Here is a 26031-nt window from a genome sequence, read left to right on the forward strand (position 1 = left end):
TGTGATCCTTCTATATAGGATCACATGTCTCTATGATCATTTCAGAAGCCACGCCCCCCCCCCCCCCACAGTTAGAATCACTCCCCTAGGCTCACATTTAACCCCTTGATCACCCATAATGTTAACCCCTTCCCTGCCAATGTCATTATTACAGTAACAGTGCATATTTTTAGCACTGCTTACTGTAGTAATGTCACTGGTACCCCCAAAAGTGTCAAAAATGTCAGTCAGGGGTCCGATCTGTCTACCGCAATGTCGCAGTCCCGCAAAAAATCGCAGATTGCCACCATTACTAGTAAAAAGAAACAATAAAAATGACATATCTAGTAGACACGATAACTTTTGCGCAAACCAATCAAAATACATTTATTGCGATTTTTTTTTTTTTTTTTAAATGTTATATAGCAGAATGTGAAAAATATTGTTTTTTTGTTTTTTTTTTTCAAAATAGTTGCTCTTTTTTTGTTTATAGCACAAAAAATAAAAATCTCACAGGTGATCAAATAACACCAAAAGAAAGCTCTATTTGTGTGGGAAAAAAGGACACCAATTTTATTTGGGTACAGTGTTGCACGACCGCACAATTGTCCATTAAAAAACGCAGTGCCAAATCGCAAAATATGGCCTGGTCAGGAAGGGGACAAATCCTTCCGGTCTTAAAGAGGTTAAAGATGGTAGTTAAAGAGAACTTTTTGGAACACTGGTATTTTGATCTTAACAAATGTACTACCAATCAGTGTTCCAGGAGCCAGTGATGTGACAGATGTTCTCCCTTATCAAGTACAGCTAATCTAGGGTCTGACTGTGTGCAAAAGGGCTCTCATTCCATCCAATCCCGACCCACGCCATACCCCCGTAGACTCCTTGATTTCTCAAGCCATACCGCTGAAATATAAAAAATGTAAAATTGATAGGGACTTCCGAATCATCAGTCAACAAACTTATCTTAAGCATGTTTTAATGCGACAAATAAGCGAAGGCCGTTTATCTAGTGTGACAAACAAGCTAAGGCTATTTATCTAATATTTAGTGACACTGCTTAAACTGTGTAATGTGCATTGCCGTTATATTTTTAATTTTTTTTTTTCATCTTCTGCAACATACTGTTGCTTTCAGAAATCTGTTCAATGCTTTATTAATGGCCCTGTCTGTTGGCTCTGATGAGCACTGCTAATTACATTTTTTCTGTTGCAGAAGCCTTGATTAATCCTTGTGTATGAATAAACACAGCTACATTTACAACATGATTTGTAAATTTCTCTCTAGCCTAATGCAGCATTTACTGCTGTCTTCTCTGTCACGTACTTGTACAAAGTTATACTCAACATTTAATCTTTGGGGGGAATCTATATCATCATAGGGACTATGTGCAGTGACTGATCTGATGGGGGTATGGAGGATGCAATTGCGGCTGGATACACACTACAATATTCTTTAGATTTTGTCCTTTAGATTTACCAAAATCATATGTAGCACTACTCCCTTGGGAGCTGCTGGTGACAGGTTCCCCTGGGCTACCCATAGCAACCGTATAATAGTTGAGCGACTTCAAAGTGCCTGGCTCAGTCAAGAAACAGTCTAGGTTTTTGTAGTTTTATTGAGAACTTAGATAGGAGAAGGGAATAAGTGGGATACTCCAACTTGAATGAACTATGCACAATTTGCTGGGACGTCTAGAAGTAATTAAGTGCGGCAAGGCCGCTGCTTCACCTTCTCACTAGTGATGAAGTAGTAATTAATGAACCGCTTTAGATAAGCTGTACTGTACTGCAGAACACTCTTCAGCGCCCTTCCTGGCACCCCCTTTGTTCCTATTCTTCAGGGCTTTCTACATGGCACCCTCTTTATTGAATTACATGTGAGCTAACTCCTTGATCCCCTGACTTCACTGGAGTAGTCCCCCTCCCTGGGCCAGACCCTTTGGCAGGTCCCTCAGTACTCACGAGCATTGTTTTTCCCAAGAGACTCTGCCAGCAGCTCAACCGTCAGTTACATTGGATCCTCTGCAGCTCAGCTCCACACCTAGTTCACTAGGTAGACCGCCTAAGACCACCTTCCTCACAGCCATCCACCTCCTCCTGGGACTTTGCTTCCCACCAAAGACACCCTGTCACATGCCCCCTCCATATTTATGGTCAATCCCAGGTTGCATTGCAAAAATGTCCTCTCACTGGGACTCCCATAAAAGCTAATGTGTCACTGGCTGGGTTTCTTCCACTGTCCAACAAGCTCCCTCATTGGATATAGTGGGGACACTCCCTCAGACCCAGTGAATCACACCTGGAAAAATGTGACAGGCAAACCTGATAGATTAGGCTCCCCTGATAAGCAGAAGATAAGCATAGATGCATTTACCTAGCACCTACCTAACTAGGAGGGTGCTACACATATATTATGAAGTCAAACCCAAACAATTTCAATTTGGATGTAGCCAGGAAGGCCCTTGCACTACACAGTTGAAGGTAAATCTAAAGCAAATCGAACAACAAACGTTGTATAGTGTGTATCCAGCCTAAGTGGTGTCCCACTCCTGGTGCCCACGGTTTCACTGATTTTCATTTTAAAAGGAGTTTTAAATCTTTAAAATCACTTCATATTAATTCAACAACAAATGGGTTACTGGTTAGCACTTCCGCCTTGCAGCACTAGTCCTTTGTTCGAATCCAGCCAGGACATCATTTGCATGGAGTTTGCTTGTTCTTCTTGTGCTTGCATGAATTTCCTCCTTCATTCTAAAGATATACTGGTGGATTAATTGGCCCCTGCCCAAACTGGCCCTAGGATGTAAATGTGAGAAAGGCACCTTGTCTCCTTGAGGGCAGGGAGAGATGTGAATGTACAGTATGCAAAGTGCTGGAAATGTCTGTAGAAAAAAAAAGAAATTATATATATATATATATATATATATATATATATATATATATATACAAATTAAAGTCAGGAGGTAGTACACATGAGATGATTTTCCTGTTTTTTTTTTGTTTTTTTTTTAACTAAGTATACTTACCACTATGCTGTGTAATTTTATCTCCTGCTATTAATGCAGAACTAAGATGTATCTGAACACCACAAACCTGAAACGCAATTTTTTTAAAATTAATTTTTAATATTCAAAGCAAACTCCCCCATCCATCCATGTCTCCATGCTTTATTTTTTTTGAGAAATAATTTTGAAAAACAACCCCTAGCATTTCTAGCTGTGGCCATCTTGAGTAAGGACAAATTATTTATGTAGCATTTGCTTTCTTAAATTCATCTTCCCTTAGCTCAGGCATGCTGGCAGGAGGATGTGCTTAGCTGAGTACCCCCCCCCTCCAGATTAAAAAAAAATGCCTATGAATACCCCTGGGATGTATGACATCTTTTTGGCTTAGGCCAGGAAGCAACTAAAGACATGTAACAAAAAGTTTAAAACAAGAACATTGAATATGTCTCTTTACTAATGCTAGCATAGGGAAATCATTGTTATTGATTGAGAGAGTTTAGTTCCACTTTAAGCTCTATTCATAACACACAACTGAGGGACACCGTACCTATCTGTCGGCTACTTTATAGGACTCATATCGATTTTTAGAAACACTTAAGAACTGTCTAGGCAGCGTTGGGCTTCCTTCCTTGAAAGCCTAGTAAGCTTTAAACAACTGTCATGGAAGAAACCTGTACTAATATGTAAAAGGGAGTGTTAAAAAGTGATATTAGAGATGAATTTAGAAAATAGAAACATGTAAGTATTCAAAATAATTTTAAAATAGAATTTAGAAAACACCAGTATAGTTTCCCTTTAAGGGCGTTCCTTTTTGTGAGTCTTTGTTGCTTGACAATCAATAATTCCTGTGTAATACAAACTCCACAAGAAAGAACTGGCTGCTTGTACATTATGTAAACTTTATTTAGGCTACCCTGTTGCTATGTTTTCACATAATATAAGGATCCCCTTGTAAAGAGACCATTTAGTACCTACCTGCCCTGTTCCTCATTCTGACGAACTCCACTTGATTGAAGAGATAATCTTGCTAAAAGATCTTCATCATTTGGATTTCCCCTGGATGTGTTAGATGCCTGGTCCCCCACATTGCGCTGTGGTTTTTTCCACTGGCCCCTGTAACCTGTAGTGATGAAGGGGTCAGAGGATGAAAACACAGAGAGCAACAGGGGACACCATTATCTGACAATCCCAGAAAATGTCATATGCTCATCTTTGCGCAACATGATATAGAACAAAAACAAAATGGATAGGACTTTGAGGCACCAATAGTCGAAAAAACAGATATATAAAAATACAAACCTTTTTATTTAGAAACATAATTTAAAACATCAAAGAGAAGTATAAAACACCACACATTGAATGAGTAAAGAGGGCATAACGTACCATATATACTCAAGTATAAGCCGAGCCGAATATAAGCTGAGGCACCTAATTTTACCACAAAAAACTTGGAAAACGTATTGACTCGAGTATAAGCCTAGGGTGGGAAATGTAAAAGCTACTGGACCCTGACCCAAAACGGGGACTGTGGACATGGTACAGGAGATGCAGGGCTTTGGGCATGGTACAGGAGATGGTACAGGAGATTCAGGGCTGTGGGCATAGTACAGGAGATGCAGTGCTGCAGGCATGGTACAGGAGAATCTCCTGTACCATGCCCACAGCACTGCATCTCCTGAGGAGATGCAGGGGCTGTGGAGGAGTCTCACTTACCTTTCGGTGAGGTGCCTCACATTTAAAAATGGCGCTGCCAGCGCCAATACGTCACCGCGCATGCGCCGTCTGCCCGGGAATAGCCGAACGTGTACGGGCTTTCCCAAGCTGCACCGGAGAAAGGTAAGTGGGGACCCTGACTTTGAGTATAAGCCGAGGGGGGCTTTCAGCATGAAAAAGTCGTCTTATACTCGAGTATATATGGTATGTTTTTCTAAATCTGCCACATGGGGCCCAGTGATGACCCTACTTTGAGCAACATAGTGAAGTCTGGTGGTGCTGCTAATGGTTCAGTTGAGTATTAATGGTTAACTTTTCATAGAAACCTTTAGTTTATGTTTTAAAATAGTCGCATTAAATACGTTATGTATTAAAAAAACAAGGATGAGCACAATCGTAAATCATAAAAACAGTCCTTGCCAGTTGTTCTTTCTTGTGGATTCTGCATAGAATGGGATTTGTGTTGATTCCAGTCTAGCATGCAGAGGTAGTGATGTTCAGGTTTGGAACTTTGATTAATCTTTGCTAAAAAAAAAAATGAAAGTTCTGTGGCAATAAATGCAATCAGTCAATTGATGTTGCTTGACAGAAAACATTGCAGGGGTGCTAGATTCCAAATCCACTCAATTCACCCCAAAGTCTAAGTTTATTCTACTTATAGTTTGCTTTCCCTGGTTCCTCCTTTCCCCATATCAAACTTCTAATTACATTTTTTATAAGGACTTTCTGTTTTCATTACATATCTTATTTTACCCCAGGCAGCCATGCATGTTGCTCTTAAGCCTAGTACACACAAGCCGAATGTTGGGCGGCATCGTTCAATAGAAACTGGTCAACATTTGGCCCGTGTGTATTGCAGGTGGTCCGACAGAAGACAGCCGTTCGGCCAGCTCCCAATCAGCACTCTCAGCTAATGGAGCTGAGTGGTGTGGAGTGTTCTGGTGGGGTGGGGGGTGTTCTGGTGGGGGGGGGGGGAGGCATCCCCTTGTCAGAACGGGGGGAGGGGGAACCCAATGTTCAGAACACACTAGAACAGCAGATAGTACAGCGGCTCCTCCTGAGCTGTCGGGTTTTTTTTTTTCGTTCAGCCCTGCTGAGTTGAACAAAGAAAGATTAACTAGTGTGTACTAGGCTCTATAAATCTCAACTGACAGTAATACCTGCATATTAGGTGCAGACCTGATTAAATATACCGTGACTGTTGTGTTTCTCCTAATACTGATTTATCCTCAGTATGTATAGTAAAGACACTAGTTACCTTCTTAATTGCATTGGGGAGCATGGGTTTTTTAAAAGCAGTATTCATTACAGCAAAGAGTGCAAACAAGAAGCATTTAAAAAAGGTATTTTAACTCTGATATTTTTAATCTTGTTACGTGTTAATTACTGGATTGGCTTTCTAGGAAAATACCGAAGTAAATGGCCAAACTCAATTATCAAGAATGTAAATGAACCTCCAGTATTTGCACACAGTTGTTGGAGCAGAGATAATTACAGTCCATTGCTGAGACCTTTTTCTATTATTGTACAACATGAATGACACTTGTAAGGACTGCCATTGTGATGGGACCAAAGACATTTGTTCTCAAGGGAACTAAAAGTAGATTTCATTTAAAGCCTTATAAAGGGTGTTATAGAAAATCTACAATTTCATTACTGGCCTATTATGTAAGCATTGATTTTTTTTTTAGCCAATAATCAAAAGCCATCCAGCTGATCAGATAGTGATTGATTTGCTTGTACATGAGTGGTGGCACCTGAGTCAACCAAGCTGTTTTTTTGTTCTTGGAGTTGTCCTTTGTGGTTTGGGTGGAGAGCTTGTGTCTAATTTTCTTTTAGGAACTCCAGTCGAGACAAAAATACTGGTTGATGTGTTTCGATGTATAAATATAATGTTTTAACAATCATAAAAATGAAAAATGTGTATTTTTGAATTCAATGGTTCATATGCACAGATATCTTGGTTTGTACTTTGACAAGTATTCTTCGTTCTTGTCCATTTGTGGACACCCTTTATGGTGCTGTATTCCGATCTCCACCATACCGCGTTGTTTGTTCTTTGTATATTTCATACATGTTCAATAATATCTTAATAAACATATTACAGAAAAAGTTAAAAATGAGGTCCTGTTTGGGCTAGGAATTTCCTAAAAAGGGATAGATAAAAATTCTGGCTTTGCTGTAGCTTTTTAGGGTGACTTATTTTGGGTTTCTCTGTTCGAAATTTATGAAATACAATTGTTCTATGTGGTTTGGGGGAGTGCTTGTACATGAGTGGTGGCACCTGAGTCAACCAAGCTGTTTTTTTGTTCTTGGAGTTGTCCTTTAAAGTTTGGGTGGAGTGCTTGTGTCTAATTTTCTTTTAGGAACTCCAGTCTGGACAAAAATACTGGTTGATGTGTTTAGATGTATAAATATAATGTTTTAACAATCATAAAAATGAAAAATGTGTATTTTTGAATTCAATGGTTCATATGCACAGATATCTTGGTTGGTACTTTGACAAGTACTCTTCATTGTTGTCCATTTGTGGCCACCCTTTATGGTGCTGTACTCCAATCTCCACCATACCGCATTGTTTGGTCTTTGTATATTTCATACATGTTCAATAATATCTTAATAAACATATTACAGAAAAAGAAAAAGTTAAAAAACAGATTAACAGCTCGGTGAGCAAGGCCTAATTGACAGCAAGATATTTCTAACTAGACTCTGCTTGCAAGTTTCACTTAACAATAAAATAACTCCAATGAATGCTATTATATACAGTAATCATTCAACCATCATTAAATGCTTCTTTTAATGCAAATAGTATAAGTAGCCTAATTTGACCTGATCTCATCCTCCTGTATTTTCTTGCACAACAGCACTGAAACTAGGAGAGGCTGGGGGCAGCATTAGATGCAAATCAGGCACATGCCAACAGAAGGAAAGGAAAGAGATTACCTTGTCAGTCTTCTTCTGCTCCTTCATTGTCCATTCACCAGTTGGGAGGCAGGGAGCTGACCAGGTTGCTTTGCATAACTGCAAGCAAAGTCAGGACACCAATCTGGCAAAGCTCTCTAGCAGATATGTGTAGGTTTCAGGACTGCCTGGACAGAAATTCTTGGGCAGGGTTAACCACTCCCATATCAGTAACTTAGTTGTGTATTTGTTTTTTTTTATGGCAGAGTAGCTTTAGGTAAAGAAATAACTGTGTCTAAGATGGGTCAATTTTTCATTTAGTCATCTGGCTGAATGAAAAAAATGAAGGAATTCCTCCATCCACGCAGGGCGATGATAAAGGTGTAAACCATCAATAACAGTGCAGCGCCACTTTAAATTATATAGAAGTGGAAAAAAATTCTATAAGCATAACAATAAAAATATTAATACACTAAACGTTGCATATAAGTGATACACAAATAAATAGTGTCATTCAAATCCATAAATACCAAACAACTAGTCCATTGCAACAGTCCCAAAATAATTGTGCAAAGTGACTACAATGTGCAAAATCTGGAAAAAAGTGCTGGTGCTCTCCCTCAAAATAAAGTGCTTGTGCTCTCCTTCACCAAGAATAGAGGACAAAATCTAGTACTCTCTATTTAAAAATGTATTAATACAGGAGGATAAAAAGAAACACTCAAATATCAAGCTGTGCGGGCTGGAAAAACGGGAAGAAGGCGGATGGGCGCAAACTGACTTTGGATGATAGGCTTCGCCCCTATACATGTTGCGTCAGGTGTTAACTTATTCAGTAGGGGTGGAGCTAACAATGTCAGTCCGCTACTTAAATAGACCGCTGTGTTCCCTAAATAGCTGTTCACACACCAGCGGCTCATTACAAGTCCATCTGCTCACGCATCCCGGAAGTAGTGTGGCACAGGAAGGGAGTCACCTCTGCAAATATATGGGTACATAGAAATAATTGTAATTAAGGGCATGATCAGCAATAAAACTCAATGAAATAACCTTATAAGAAATATATATTAAACCAGAGAACCTATATCCGACTCCCATCACTTAACAGCCATCTCTCCAACATGACATCTAAAAACACCATACATCAAGTGAATACATTAGCAAAAAAAATGGACACAGATGAGGGATCTGACACCCAAAAAAAAATAAAATAAATAAATAAAATGCCGCATCGGTTGTCATTACAAGACAGCCGACCGTCGGCTATGGACACCGGTACCGGAGTGATGCCTCTAGCTGCAGGCATCACTCCGGTACAAGCACTTTCCGAAATATACCTTAGTGGCCGATTTTGATATATCGGGGAAAGTGCACATCGGCCCTTGATATATCGGCCTTGCCGATAATCGGTCGATCCTTACCGTGGATCGGCTTCCACGCTGCCTAATGGGGGGTGGGCGCATGCCCCCAGGAGCTCTTTAACGAACCGATGTACAGGCGGTTCACGCAGCCGAGCCAGCCTGCCGCAATATATCTGCAGTGGGCAGTAGGCAAGTGGTTAAATAAGGGCAGATGATTCATGTAGCATTTACTTCCTGGCTAAGGCATGCATGCAAGAGGGTGTGCTTATCTGAGAAAACCCCTTCTCTCCTTCTCCAGATAAAATAAAAAAATGCCCATGAAGACCCTTGGGATGTATGACATTATTTTGGTGATGTCATAGGCCCGAAACCCAGGAACTAACTGAAGAAATGTAAAAAAATATAAGAAAATATAATATACCTTCCTATCTATTTCCGAAGGCTAACAATATAAATATTACAAACAGTTAATGTTGATTGAGAGAGTTTAGTTCAGCTTTAAATAGTAATGTTGGCTGTGCCACTGAGTAAAATATGCATTGTGCTGTGAATTGCAAAAGAATGGAGAAACTGCATATGTAAACAATATGGGTCGCTTGTTAAGATTCAGGGCAAATATTCACAGAGAATTTTCAATTCAAGTCCTGCTCATTAACACTGTGTAGGAATTGTAATGCATATCCAGGTATTGTTTAGTACCAAAAATCCATTAGTTTTCAAAATGAAAAGAAATGTTCTAAAAGAAGTAATAAATGTAATTTACAAGTGTTTCTAAAATGGTAAATACTTTGCCATTATCTTGTCGATGATAAAATTGTATCAGTTGTTATGGTAACCATAACATAATAAGTCTCTGCAGATAATGTACAGCGACTATCCGCATTATGGAAAAAAAATAAATAAATACATGGATGTGCAGAAAGAATATTTATGTTGATGTGCACAAAGAGATATGCAGATTTTGGTTATTTTGTTGTTTTTGGTGGTGCATTACCTATCTACTCCTATCTGTAATTTAGGTGCATACCTTACATCAGTGTTTCTCAACCTTTTTTTAGTCAAGGCACCCTTAAAAATTATGGACAATCTTGAGGTACCCTCCAAATTTATGGAGAGTCTTTAAACACAGTTTCCTATTTCCTATTCTAATTGTTTTACATAATGCAGCAACATCCACACACGTAGGGGGCCCAACGTTAGAGGTGCAAACTGGTACTGACTGGTATTCCAATGTTTCTCTTCTTCCTCAGCTAATGTGACCCAAAGCTGATGGAGAGGGGCAGGCGAGGGTCAAACAAGGATGATATACAGGTGACTGACATCCTCCTTATCAACTGATGATGTCATTGGTCATTAGTTGGTCATTAGGTGGTTGGCAGCTGAAGGAGCACAATGTGAAATGGTGCACAATGAATACCTGTGACTTTGTGTAACTAAAAGACAGGCTTCATCCACCCGCCACCTTGTATACAGTTTTTGGGCAATATTAAGGCAATTTTTAGGCATTTTGCCAAGGCACCCCTGAAGAAACCTCAAGCCACCCCAAGGTGCCTGGGCACCCTGGTTGAAAAAGGCTGCCTAAAATTACTGCAATAAGTTCTGGATGAGACCTTTACATCTAATTGAAAGACATTTGCAACTGCAAATGCAGATGATTGAACAATATGAAGTCATCATAAAATTGTTAACGGGGTGCTGTTGGATTGACCTAAAGCAGCATTTATTGACGATTTGGGGGGTTTTTTTTGCCAGGCCGGCTTGCACTACTGAATGCAGTCTCAGAAATACCTCAGTAGCTTGGGTCTAGGGTTAGTAAGGTTCCTTAAGGCTGGTGGTTCTGGATGAAAGCTGTTTTTATGCTTTACCCACAGTGTATTAGCCATTATAAACTTCAAAAATAAATCTGCCTATAAATAAAACCATACCTGCTAGGATTCTTTGAAATTCATTGACTTTAATGGTTGGCAGCAGGGATCCAAAGAAGGGGTAAGGTTACACAATCTTCTGCTGCAACTCACTTTATTGTGAAACTAATTTTAAATTCTTGAGCTGTGGCATGATGCTTGTCATAATCCTTAACCATGAAGCCTTATGATTAGATTAAAAGGCAGAAATATATGAAGGCTCCACCAGTCCATTTGATGAGAGCTTCCTAGCAAACACAGTTGCAACAGCTGATTGTTTAGCTTCATCATATTGTAGGGTCTTTCTATGAAAGATCTTAAAGCTTTTGCATTAAATGTACTGTATGTTTGACTGCCATAGGGGGCTAGAAACGTATCTCTCTTTGCTTTGAAAGGTTTTATTTATCTCCATGGACAGGGTTCTTTCCCAAGTCATCAGTCCATCTCAATCAGGCTGGTTATTGGGACATACCTCATGTAGCTATCAGCTCTCTGTGAAATGTGAGCTACTGTATAACAAAAACTGAAAAATATGGAAAATCTATAAGCAACTGTGATGCCACTGGGCATCACAGTGGCTAGAACTTCTGCCGAGCAGCACTAGGGTCATTGGTTTGAATCCCAACTATGGCACTACCTGCCTGGAGTTTGTGTGTTCTCCCTGTGCCTGCATGAGTTTCCCCCGGGTATTCCGATTTCCTCCCACACTCCTAAGACATGCCAGTAGCCTAATTTGTTCAAGTCTAAATTGGCCCTAGTATGTGTGAGTATGAATGTGAGTTAGGGACCCTAGATTATAAGCTCCTTAAAACGGAGTTCCACCCTGGGAATACTTTTTTTAATAAAAATACCCCCGGGACAGTGAGGGCTAGTACATTCCACAATGGCTAGCCTCTGATCTGTCCCGGGTTGCACTTACCTTTTAGGGGAAATACTTACCTTGAAAATGTATTGTCCAGTGCTGCCATCTCAGGTGTGGGCAGCTTGAAGCCAGCGCGATCCTCTTCTGCGTCCTCTTCCGTCTTTTTCGGTCCCACGATGCACTGCACCGGCCCCGCCGTCACTTCCGGTGCGCGCGCGTCATCCCTCCACAGCTTCTGGGCATGCTCAGAAGCTGTTTAGAAGGGAATGACGTGCGCGCCCCGGAACTGACGTCGGGGACGGTGCAGGCGCATTGATTCCTGGGAGCGATGCCGTTCAGCTCCCAGGAATCATTGCAAAGCCAGGAAGTGACGAATCGCGGTGGCCGCCGAGGGGAGGAAGAAGGAAGTAAGGTAAGTATATTTTCTTCTATACGAGGTAAGTAAAAAAAATTAATAAATTGCGATTATCCATTTCTTTTTCAGGTGACCCGGAGCGAGAAGATGGAGGTAAGTATAAATTTAGGGTGGAACTCCACTTTAAGGGCAGGGACTGATGTGAATGTACAATATATATGTAAAGCGCTGTATAAATTGATGGCATGTAAGTAGCTGTAATTAATAATGACAATTTTTAATGTGATTATCACCTTGCTTATTAATCCATGTTGCTTTTATTAAGAATTATAAATGTTGGTTCCACCATGAGCTTGTGGAGCATGTTTTTATTAACTTTGCGTGTAGTCATCTGCAATGCTAAAATATAGCTCATCTTATCAATGTAACTAACTTACTGACGCCATGTTGTTCTTCCTCCTTAGGTATCTGAGCCACAGGCTGTGCTCTGTCTGTTTCCTCTTCATCCCACCTGTTTAATGAGGAGGGCACAAGACTCCTGAGAAGGACAAATGAAGACAAGGCTGTAAAAAAAAACAACTGCACCAGAAAACAATGTAGATTTCCTTAAAGCCATAGAGTAATCATGTACATTTTGGTTGAAACGACACAGAGCCATGGTGAACTTCAATAAGGCCTTTCTGACCTCAGGGTCAGGAAGACACAATGTGAGGACACAGGCTAAATAGTCACTCACCATTTCAAACTCCAGCAATGCACTAAATATAGCATGGGTGATAAAGAAAGGAGGAAACGTTGAACACTGATAAATCATTTAGATGAAGCAACCATTTAGGAACATTAAGTCAGAGTGAATTGCATGTAATGGAAGAGCCTCTCTTCTCAGCCTCATTTTACCTCCTATGATGGAGGATACAGTGCTTGACTTCCAAAGCAATGCCGCTGTGGTCTTTTGGCTTGTTTCCCGGTTTAACAGCTATTGGCTTGGTAACAATGCTTGCCTCATCACTTGAGTATTTCCCATGCAGACACCATGGATTATAAGAACGGGAACTATGAATTCATGTAGGTTGTGGTGCACCACACACATTTCTTTTACCAATGTTGCGGTGAAAAGCAGTGGTTTTGGTCAAAAGCTGCTGCTTCAAAGAGGTGGTAACCACTAGTCAATGGAAAAGCAGGAGCATTTGTCAGACTCTTGCTGTAAGATGTAAGCACTTTTCTGTTGACTGTCTTTCTAATGCTTCATGTAATAATGTACAATATGTATGTGTGAGCCCGACCAAATAATGTCCAGTTGAGTGGTCCTTGGTGGCTTTCACCTTTCTATTAAAAAATGGTAATTTTGCCATTGTTGTTATGGTGAGCAAGATTTCTGAATATGATTAAATGTTCTATGTTTGTAGTAATGATTATGACAACTTTATGAAAGGTTTGTCTTCCAGTCCAGAAATAAAGGGTGTTGATATCCTTCCAAGGTACAAATTTAATAAAGAATAGCAATTGTGGTACATTGGTCATATATTTTATCTAAAAAGCCCTTTTGTTAATGAAAAAATCAAAAATGCCAGTTCAGTGCCAATGTATCTTCTGTAAACATTGCGCCTTATGGCTTTAATAATGGAAGAAGAGTGGATGTTCTACTCTTAAAGGGAAACAGTTGTTGTAACAACACTATAAATATGAGCGTAAGGAATACACATTTGGACAGAAAAGATTTACAAATGTGTGCTTAGGTGACCAGTGTATAGTGATTTGGCACCTGATTTTGTTATTGTGTAGACACATCTGCCATCCAATCAAATGTTTCTTACTAATGTACTAACATCAACATTGCTTAAAGGTGTTTGTACAGTATCCATGCGTCAATTTAAAGTCATCTTGATGTCTTCATTACCAGTTGTTGACCACTTCCAGATGTTTGCATCTGGAGTGAATTCTATTCTTCACCTCACTCTACTGGCCAACAGCCATTTTCTGTTCTAGAGCGGTTGGAGGTCATTATGGAGACTAGGCCAAATGGTTATGAACTGGCTGAGTAGTGGAAAAACTTGAAGGGTCTTGTGTACATTTCATATCATTATGATATGAACAGATTTGAAATCTTGAATTTCATAATGAGATTCTCTTTGTATGAGCTGAAGTTCATGATTATGTATGTTCAGGTTTGGTCACTTATTATGGACGAAGAGCTTGACCGAAACTCCGGTTGGGTGCTGGCCCTGCATTTGGTGTCAGTGCTTTTCTTCTACATTCTCTTGAATTGGATTCACCAAGGATTGCATGGACTTCATAGCATGTGCAAGCAATTTTTAGGAGGAACAGGACTACTCCTTCAGAGGCCCACCCATAGTAAATTTCCCAAAAGAGGAAGAAAGGAGATAGGAGAATTTGGCTCATACAAAATTAAAACCATTCAAAAACAATTAAACCAAATGCACGTGTGTATTTTGTTGAAAAATTACATTTGTCTGTTTATAGTGTGTGAGAAAATGTTCATTTCTGAGCAGTCGTTGACTGTAAAGCCATACCAAACCGTGTAAAAAAATAAATAAAAAAAGGAATAAAAAGAACATGTGAAATATGATGGCAGTTATTAAGTTATTTAATTTGAACAAAATTGACAAATATGGCAGTTTGTTTTTCTGTACCTAATCGGTTCTGTAGACCACTTCTTCTGAAACCTAGGCCCATCAACACCTTGTCTCATAGCATTACACTTATCTAGTTTAGCATTTTGACTCCTCTTCCTCAATGTAGATGTCATTTGATAACAGATGAAATTCAGTTCAGCAGCATGTCAGCAATTACATACATTGGATTCAAATCCCCTAAATACCTCTAGGAATCATTAGCATAGGTGCTTCTTCTTTGGAAATGTAAGGCCTTGCACATATATGCACTGATGCATAACAGCATGGACATGCTTTAGAAAGGTTTAGAAACAGTTGTGTTGTAAAACGAACCAGAAAAGCATGGAAGGTCAGATTAAACACACTGCTGAATGACTCTCATGAGAGAGACTTAAGTGGGGTACACACTAGTAGAAAATCTGCCGAAAATTCCCGTCCGAGGTAAAATCGTACGATTTTCGGCTAGTGTGTACACAACTTTCAGCAGCCGATGCCGACATTTTCAATGAAAAAAAAAACGTAGGGACAAACACCAAAATTTTTATTGTCCGTCCCCAGACGACCAATTTTAGTTTAATGTGTATGCAGTACGTCCGTGAAAAATCAGATACGAAAGACCGCACATGATCTGAAGTTCCTGAGAACCCGGAAGTCTAGGAACAAATGTCCCAAAAAAAAAAAAAATCGGACGAGAAATTTTTTGTGAACATTTATCAACTTAAAACTGTTGTGAACGCGAGCATGAGAGTGAAAAATCGGAGGATATTTAGTCCGATTTTCGTCAAGTGTGTACGGGCCTTTAGGCCCCTTTCACATGAACGGTTAGAATTCAGCTTTTAGCTGTGGAATAAGGAACTTACAGTATTTACCGCAGCTAAATGCAGACAATGCATCCCTATGGCCCAATTCACACACTGCGTTTAGCAACGTTTTGATAACATATGGTTTTGTGCATTTAGGAAAAATAAAGTTGACAGCGTCCAGGAGCGGTGTACCGCAGCTATCTGTATATAAACCCAGTTATTCATAGTACAAAGAAAAAATAGTTGCTATACAAAAGGCAAGAATTTACTAACGCAGCTAAACGCAGCCGCATATAAACGCAAGTAATCGCAATGTACAAATGTGAGTTATCGTGCCAGGAGTGTTGGAATTTCAAAATAACAAAACATGCTTTTACCAACGGCAGAACAATCGTCCGTGTGAAAGGGGCCTTAACAGCTTCCTCTCTTCAAATAGAAAGGAATATCTGGTTTTCGGGCTACATGGGTGATTTTTAGTCTTTCAGTTCTGATAAAATCTAATGAGATTCAACTGCTTTTAGTCTGAGCTGTTTTTCAAGAGATTTTCCATAGCGCAATTGAGCTAGCTTTCACTCATATTTACATGACACTTCTAAAATATATTAAGGGCATTTAGGCATAAAGTTAAATTACACTTTATTAAATAAATTTTCATTGGTTTTCATACAGAGGTATAAAAATGGACAAGTCTGATAGCGATGTACATCATATGCATGGTAAGATAAAGTAGTCCAACACAAAGTACAGCGAGACATACTAGTATTTAAGTCGGACAAAATTGACATAGTAACAATAAGCATGATGCTGGTGGTATATGAGGCAATATGGAGCACATTCAATAAACTTCAACCTATAAACGTAGTGTCAAGAGTACAGAGAATGAAAAAGCAAAGCAAGAATAATTAAGGGGTTGAAGATAGGGGGTGGGAGAAATCGGGGAGCCAATCAGGAAGGTTGAAACAACTCCAATAGTCACTGTTTAAAATTGCTTGGGAGAGAAGTGGAGACCCATGGTTCCCATACTTACTGCAAAATTTAGACATACTACCTTGAAGTCTAGCAGTGAGTTTCTCATTAATTAGGGTCCAGGGTACTCAACTTTTTTTTTGTTTCAGTATATTTTTATTGAGAAGTAATAAAATGGTACAATAAACAGAAATTATAATGTTGCAGAAAGAATGGTATCACAAGTAAAAATTTTGTGTTGGATGTCTAGTTAGCATTAATCACCGAAAAAGAGTTAAACAAAATGATTAAAATGCCAGACATTTGGTCCAAAGGCAAAAAGAAAATTTCTGAATACTTATAAAAAAAAAAAACCGTATAGGTTAGTTAGGTAAACCAATGCAGTGTACTCAAGATTTGGCTTCAGAAGCAGATAAGTATGGTGAAAGCCAGTTCAATTGGGTATATACCGTATTTATTTTGTGCTGAAAATTTCCCCCTCGGCTTATACTGGAGTTATAAGAAAAAAAATGTCCCCGGCCGGCCGGACGTGCTCCTGAGGCACCTTAGATCTAAAAATGGCGCCGCCTGGCGCCAACACATCACCGCGCATTTGTGCCCTTGCCGCTTGGGAAAGGCCGTACATGTTTGGCTATTCCCGGGAATAGCCGAACGCATACGAGCTTTCCTGAACGACGGCGGCGCATGCGCAATGATGTGTTGGTGCCAGGCAGCACCATTTTAAGATCTAAGGCATCTTAGGAACAGGTAGGTGAGATACAGCCTCACTACCTGCCATTATGCGGGGCTGCGGGCATACTACAAGAGATGCAGTGCTGCGGGCATGGTACACCTGTACCATGCCCGCAGCACTGCATCTCCTGTAGTATGCCTGCAGCCCTGCATTCTCTTGTACTATGCCCGCAGCCCTACATTCTCCTGTACCATTACCATGCCCACAACCCTGCATTCTCCTGTACCATTACCATGCCCACAGCCCTGCTTTCTCCCGTACCATGCCCGCAGCCCCTGTTTTGGGTCTCGTGATGGTCCAGTTGGGTCCAGTAGCTGCTGCATTTCCCACCCTAGGCTTTTTTTGTGGTAAAATTAGGGGCCTTGGCTTATATTCGGGCCGGCTTATACTCGAGTATATACGGTACTCATGGCGGTTTTTTTTTATTGTAGTTAAACATTTCTTTTCAAAGATCTGTTTTCACTTTAACATGAGTCTTTCTGTTGATCATCTTGATAAAAAATGAAAAATAAAAAAACAACTGTGGCTAAACAGTCTATAATAATAAAGCATTCATTCTTCCAAGGGGTCAAATACATTTTCTAAAAATGCTATTTTTGTGAGATAACTTAAATAAGAGGGATCACCTTACATTCAATCATCAACCACCATCATCAAAAACCAAGACAAAAAGTGTTACACTTTCTCTTTAATGGACTTATAATCAAGGGAAAAACACACACATACACAAGTTGTTGTTGGTAAATCTGTCCACAGCATTTTCTATACCAGACCTGGAGGGGGAATCATGACTCGGAAAACGGATCATTCCGTTTACTGTCAGAAATAGAGCTGAAGCTGTGTGTGTGTTTGTGACAAGAGAAAAGTGACAAGCAAGATGGCATGTGACTGCAGGCACCAAATTATGACTTCATGTCACCCATTCAATTACAGTTAGATAAGCACAGGGACCTTGAGCAAACAGCGAAGGATGCCTTCAGGCTAACATTGCCAGGCAAAGACTATTTTTACAGCTATGTTGTCTGAAAATGGCTTGTGACAGCAGAGCATCACTTATTTAAGGGGATTCTCTAGCATTTCTGAAGTTGTTTCGATGTGTACAGTAAGCTATGTTAAGATTATGTGGCCTCCTGAGGTTCACCCCCAACTTTTGTGCTTAGTGCAGATCAAATAGGTTCCTACGCTGATATATCTCACAGCAAAAAGGGTAAAGCAATCAACCCAGGTGAGCACTTCTAAATGTTGCTCTTAAAGTGACACTGTCACTTTAACAAAGAAAAGAACATCTGCTCATAAGTATGAAGTGCAAGCACCTAGAGGTGCCAGTGCATATGCTAGGGCACATTGAGTAGATAAACTGTCACTCCTTGGTAATCTCATAACCTACTTCCGTCCTCCTGCCTCCCCTACATTCCCATTTGCAAGTCACTATGATCAGTGGCTTCACTGCCCAAAAAGAATGTGTGGGAGTTTAGAAGTGCCAAAACTTTGCCCAATCAGAGAGGTCCTGCATTCCAGCAGAGTAAGGAATCAGGAGACTGAAAGCTGCTACCGGTACATGCAGACTCCTCTAGGTGCCTGTACTTTATACTAGGGATTGACCGATTATCGGCAAAGCCGATATATCGAGGGCTGATCTGCACTTTCCCCGATATATCAGAATCAGCCCCTGAGGTTACCAATATTGCCAATATTTCGGGAAAGTGCTGTACCGGAGTGATGCCTGCAGCTAGATGCATCACACTGGTACTGGCGTCCATAGCCGACGGTCAGCTGTCTTGTAATGACAACTGATGTGGCTGAGAAGCCATTCGGCTGTCATTACAAGGAGCGGGAGGGGACGCCCCCCCTCCCGCCGCCTTCCGCGGCTCGTCCCACCGGGAGACCCGGGCAACCAGCCTGCACGACCGCCGAAGACCCAATCAAAGCCGCATTCGGCTCTGATCGGGTCTCCATGTAAAAACCCGGAAGTGATGTCATGACATCACTTCTGGGTACTCTGCGCCAAATTAAAAAAAATGACAGCATTCAAAACAGCCAAACTTGCTTTTAAGTGCAGAGGAGGGGTTTGGGGTCTTTTAGACCCCTCAGATCCCTCCACAAGAGTACCTGTAAAAAAATAAAATAAATACAATTTTTTTTCAAATGTCCAAAAATATCGGCAGATATCGACCTATACCGATATGCGATGACCAGAATATCGGTATCCGTATCGCCAATAAAAAAAACAATTTCGGTCGATTACTAGTTTATACCTGTTCGCATCTTCTTTTTTTATGTTAAAGTGGCACTTTCAGTTCCCATGAGCCTCAAATGCAGTAAGTAGAAGTTCTACTCCACTCCCTTTTCCCCTCTTCAGACTGCAATGAGCACAAAGGCAGAACAGGCTCGGATAGTCTTCAAAGTCCTGTTTGAATTTTACTTAAAAGACTTCTAGGAAACAGTAAATCCCTAATTTATTTCCGGTCTATACTTGTAAAACAAAAAAAAATTGGTGGGTCCTCATGTCCCACGGGACCCTTGTAAAAAAAAAAAAAAAAAAAACAGCATGACCTCTTACCTAGTGAAATACAGTTGCTTTCATAGGATGTGTCCTTTACATTTCTTTGATATTTTAAATATATATACAAAACAAATTCAAGGTATAAGACTTTAATAAAGTCCAAATCAGGGCCATTTTTTTTAAAAGAAAAACATTAACCCTACTAATTTTTCACCTCCTAATTGTGCTGACTCCCACAGTAAGCCTTGTGGATTGAATTATACTTACCAAGGGTGGAGGAGGGACCTCTTGGGTGGGTTTTAAATTCAGATTTTTAGACCCAATGTAAATACTTCCCCCCACATTGTCATCTGCAGTAGACATACTGACATAACTTTGGTAAACTCCACTGCTATCTTAAGACTCATTCATAGGTAATATTTATACAGTATGTTTGAGGTAGAAAATTGCCTTGAAATGTAAACTTAAGGGCCTCTAAACAATCTTGTCAAGATGAATGAATACAAAAGTAAGTAAAGGTAATTTTAGTCCTTCTGTCAAAGAAAATCTCACCCCAGACTTGCAGTGCTTGTTCCAGGACCAGGAGGCCAGGCCTTTAGTCCGTTAACCTCTGCTGATGTGCCTCAGTCATCCTATTCAGCATGTTTTTGACATGTGGTCAGCAAACAAGCCTTGAGCACCATTTTCATTCGACTGGTGGAGCTGTCCAATTAAAAACGATGTGTAATTCCTAACCTCCCACTTCACCTTCTGCTGAGATGAAGTAAGTGGCCACTATAGAACACCATAGGTATTTTTCTTTCAAATCATTTATTTATACTCCTAGGCCAACTATACATAATGAACTTGTGTTCTATAGCCTAGATACCGTATAAACTGTAACGCCATTAATCGAACATGCTTATAGCAGTTTTAGGCGTATTAGCCCCCAATGGAAATGGAAACCATGGCCTATGGCGAAAAAGGCTTGGAGAGGATAATCTGTCAGGCTATAGTAAGAGAACTTCAAACCTTCCAATAAAATATTGTGTGTAATGTACAATGAGTTATAGAAGAAAATGCAATGGTATTTTAAGAATTGTGTATGTAATTATTAGGCAACAGGCAGAATAAAATATCATATGTTAGAGTTCAACTACAGCAAAAACATATTTTTTTTAGTTTTGTATGCAGTAAAGCGGGATTGGAATATAGAAGAGAGTGAAGGTCAAGAATACTCCCAAATGTTAAGTTGTCTTCAGAACTGGAATAGAGGGAAATCCTCAAGTGGAGACACTTAGTTCTGGTGACACCTAAAAGGGATTGCCCTCTCTTCCTCTTGTGGATATTTGACAGGAAGTGAAGGAAAAATCTTCCCAAAGGAACATAGCTGATAAAAAAAAAAAACTGGTGTTCCAACTTCCCTATTCTACCAAACATGAAAAAAGTACTTTAGTTCTTGTGCATGTACAATGCTTTGTGGAGTTTGATTTAGAGGTCAATGACAGTGAGCACACAGATTAATTGGTAGTCAAATATGAAACCTAGCCTTCCGGTAGTCAGTAGATATCTGCAATGGATTCCAATTAATCTATTGTTTTGCCTATTTTTCTCAATTTTACTCCTTCAAAAAACAATTAGCTTAGTGGATCAGGTGTACACATTGGGGCTAGTACACTTGACACCCAATGACGGCAAGTTTAAAGATACCTTGCTGTATTATTGGCAGCTGGTATGCCCTTCAACAGCACCAGAAGTCCACCCTCTAAAAAACCCAGACAATCCATGTATATAAGTCATGTTACAATGTTTTATGTGAATCTGTGATTTAGCCAGTAGACTGTGGTGTGGAGGTCTTCCAGAATCCCACACTCCAGTGGTACAGTGAATTTCCTTTAGACTCATATTGTATTTTCAATAATTTTTATTAAGTTTTAGAAAACATACAATAACAAAACAATGCGGTATAATAAGCACACACTTTTCAATGTATCAGGTAAGGATTACAATAATGAGAAGAGCATTGAAAAGTCCATCCAGGAGATGAAGATCTAATCTGTCCCAGACTGATTAAAGAGTCCCTCATTGGTCTCTCACAATGGCCAGAGGGACTTGCTGTGATGGGAGTGGGGAAGATCGACCCTATCTCTTAAAGGATTACAATAGGCAAATAGTTCAACTCTATCTCTTGTTTAATATGAGTGCTATGAGTTAACAGTACCCATGGTACAGATATAACTAACATTAGGAAGATAGTAAAGAGGAATGAGCAACAGGGTTGGATGGTTGGGATACAGCATTGAAAGAAATTAAACTTGTCCAAGGTTAAGAGGTATGCGGAAGGATAGGTTGAGCAACATTAACCAGTGTTATAGTGAAGGTTGAGCTTACTGCTCCTCAAGCCGGTTGGTGGCTATAAGTGTATGAGTGAGGGCATTATGCGTACTTATCAGTAAAGGATCAAAAGGCGGAGTAGGAGGTGTATGAGATCCATGGTGACCATGCGGATAGGAAGGCCTTAAGATTGTCATTTTGTTGAGCATATAGGCGTTCCAGGGAGCAAGTAAGGTTTAAGTCTGAGATTACATTGGAGACATTAGGGGTAGTCAATGATTTACAATTTCTTGTGATGTTTAGTTTAGCAGACAGAAGAATATGAATCGTAAGGATTCTACTTTCTTTGGGAATAGAATCAATGTTTAAATGTAGAAGTGCCAAAGATATGTCAGGGGGGTAATGGGTTAGACTCATTATTTTGATGTTGGAAACCAAAGAGGAAAGAGTCAGAGAAGCTTTAAACCCTATTTTAATGGATGTGCATGATTGGAATGTATACGACACAGATGTGAAGTCACAACTCTTCTGAGAGAAAGGATAAAAGAAGAGAGGAAACAGAACCTAGATTTCTATCATATATTCTGTATGTAACATTTTTATATGATTAGTAGTGTTCAATCTTTTATCATTAAAATCATAAAAAAGATCACAAGAATCATACATCTACCATAGACATAAACAACCAAATCAGATTAAATAGAAAAGCCATTTTTTTAAACCAGAAATCATTTTCCTTCAATTAGCCATGGTCGTACTTGCCTTGGAGTTCTTGTTATTTTCAACAACTTTTTAATTGTCTATACTTTGAGATTAATTAGGATAAATAAGGGGAATGGGAAGACCATTATAATTGGCACAGGATAAGAAAAAGCCTGGGAACTCCCATCAGGACTTAAAAAAGATGTCGGCATCTGAAAGCTAAGAAACTTTCAGGTAGTTTATCTCTCCAACATTTATTATAACCAAAATATCAGTTTTGGGTGATCTGACCCATGAACTGAAATAAACCAATACTCAAATGGAAGGTTTAAGCTATATTTACAGTCCAGGTGGGATGGGTGAATGAAGAGTAATAGAAGGGTGAGAGTAAATTCCTTTCCTTGTGAACATTCTACCCAGGTTTCCCGCATTTCAACAAAAATTGTAAAATGCCATTATGTGATCTCTGTTGAGTAGGGGAATCAACCAAGCTGAACCCAAATATCTCTCTTCAGCAAATATGAAATTACAAAACAGCTAGGCTATTCGTTTTGTGGAAAACATAGGATGGAACCTGGGGGAGCATTTTCTCCAAGAAGGGTAAGTATATATATTTTTTTTGCATTGCTCTCTATCTTTCTTTGTAGGTCCTTTTTAACATACAGTGGAAGTGTAGGACCCCTTCAAGCACTAATGAGTCTGCTAAAATCAGCATCTAATTTAATATACTTTGTCTCATCAACACTTAGAAACTTTCAGCCTATGTCAAACAAATCTGTTATCCTGTGTATCCTTGATTTCTCTCTGTGCTTCTCATTTCTCTCCCCATCTGTTTCTCTTTTACACGTATACTAAGTAAATACTCTTTTAATCTTCAATTGAAAGCCAGTTTTGCAACCAGGGGATCACAGTTAATTAGTGTGCAGTAATCCCATATGCTCTGGTGTCTGAGGTAAGATTGGGCATTATTTTCACTGATCCTGGTATAACTGCAGAGAATACAAACAACATTGCATTGTTATGTTCCAAAAGGGATCTCAATACCTAAGGTAACATAGTAATGAAACGTTATTATAGTTCACCATTTACATATTTTCATATTGCATGTTTCCCAACTGTCCCACAGTTGGGGTAAAATTCCTTCTTTTGGGTCCAAATTATCTGTCCCTCCACAATGCTCTCTTTAAGTCTGATATATGGATCTGTATGAACGTACTGTGTTACTAAGAAAAATGTCAATACTATTTTTAAATAACATTTGGGGTGTGTTAAAGAGTTGGTTAACTGGTCCTTAAAATCACAATGCAAGTATCTCCAGGTGAATAAATACATTTTCAATTTATACCTAAAGCTTCTTAATCTCAAAACGCATGACGCCCAATTACTTAAAGCGGGGTTCCACTCATTTTTGTGTTTAATAAAAGTCAAAAAGTGTAGCTGCTGACTTTTAATAAACACACCTGTCCCATGATCCAGCAATGCGGCCGCCCGAAGCACCGCTCTTCTCCCTCTCCTCTCAGCGGCACCGGCATCTCTAGTGTGGGCACCTGGCGTTGACAGTTTGCGACTTCACAGCCGGGTGCGCACTGCACATGCGCGAGTCGCGCTGCGTGTTGTGACTGGCCGGGCAATCTTCTGGGACCTGTGATGTGTCCCAGAAGATTGCAGGGAGGGAGGGGGAGAGGAGAACTTCCGCTCAAGTCACCCAGGCCCGAGCGGAAGTGGGAGTGGGTACCTGTAAACTTTAGGTACCCACTCCCCCCTAGCATAAAAATGACATCCCAAATGTGGCATGTCAGGGGGTCAGGAGTATTTAAAGCGGAAGTTCCACTTTTGGGTGGAACTCCGCTTTAACCTCCCTGGCGGTCTGATTATGTCACAATTTTTGTGCTAAAAGCGGTACATTGTTTTGCATGGAAATCTGTTGTTTTATATTTTAGGCCTGTAATTCTTAGGAATAACCCATTAAATCTGTCCAAACAAGAGTCTAGTAGACATCCCGGGTATGATAAAGTTTGAAACAATCATAGAATTATAATATAATAATAATACATTTTATTCACTAATATCAAACCAAAAACACTGAAATGTGTACAAACAAGGGGTCAGATATTACTAGTCACTGTAATAAAGGTTTAGTAAACATCTTGGGTATGAAATATTTTGAAACATGGGACTGCACAAAGTCCGACGTCACAATCGGGACAATGGTATCTGGTTTCTTTTCTTATTTTCTTTCCACTGTCATCTCTTTTCAAACAACAAACCACGCACATCCTTGTAGGTGGTGGGATGTAGTCCATGAAGTGACGACCAGTCAGGCGTTCCGGGTTGACAACGCCAACAACACGACGTCCAGATCTGTTCACAGCCATTGATGGTGTTTGGTGACTCAGAAAGATTTGTTCGGCAACTTTCCAAATAAAATCCGCATGAAACAAAGGCTTGTCACTCGTTTGTTTGAGCAGAATGTATGCATTCCACAAGCATTGCTCAAGAAGATGTCTGAAGATCTTTTAATAGTATTTTTTTGCTGCTTCCTCATAGCTGGGTAGAATGTCATTGCTTGGTCAGCTCTGTCGACACCTCCCATGGTGGTGTTGTAGTCTATCACTACTTGTGGCTTCATGACTTCTTTCCCACCTTTCATGCGTACTATAACAGTGGAGGTCTTATGCACTGTACTCATTAGGCACACATCTTCCTTGTCCCGCCATGGCAGTGCCATCATTTTGCCTTTCTGCCAGGCAACCATTTATCCTGTCTTCAGCTTCTTTTTTGCCAAACATTGGCGGCATGTTGTGCCGGTTAGCCCTTACGGTGCCATAGGCATCTGTTTTGTTGTGCAGTAGAACCTCATAAAGTTCAGGAGATGTATAAAAGTTGTCAGTTACTACACAATAGCCCTGATTTAGCAATGGCTCAATCAGTGAGAGAACAGAAGATGTTGCCATTCCATAATTACTGTATTTTTCATCAAATGTTGTTCCTTTTCCAGTGTATATCACTGATTTCCAAATGTAGCCAGTTGATGTATTGTATCCAGCTGAGCCTTCCCTTGTAGGCCATTAGACTTTCATCTATGCTGATGTCTCTTACTGGCACATAGCTCTGTTGGATATTCTGAATAATCATTTGATATACTTCCCAAATTTGTTTTAGTTTTGGTGCAGGATGGGTAGTTTCATCAAATTCTTTATTATTTTCCAAGTGCAGATATTTCATTATGAGGGAAAATCGGTATTCTGACATGACCATGCCAAAGAATGGAGTGGCGAATAATGAATTGGTTG

At 39.9% G+C, this 26031-nt stretch overlaps 1 protein-coding gene across 1 annotated transcript in view; it reads left to right on the plus strand.

The window, feature by feature from the left end:
• The window catches only part of SYT3 (synaptotagmin 3), a 402879-nt gene extending 388207 nt beyond the window's left edge, over nt 1-14672 (plus strand). Inside the window, exon 11 of the mRNA XM_082273899.1 lies at nt 12550-14672. The gene's annotated coding sequence lies outside the window, so the exon portion shown is untranslated. The remainder of the gene's footprint in view (nt 1-12549) is intronic.
• Nucleotides 14673-26031: the final 11359 nt, after the last annotated feature.

The sequence above is a fragment of the Pelophylax lessonae genome (assembly GCF_965119305.1).
Source record: "Pelophylax lessonae genome assembly, chromosome: 12".
Lineage (NCBI taxonomy): Eukaryota > Metazoa > Chordata > Amphibia > Anura > Ranidae > Pelophylax > Pelophylax lessonae.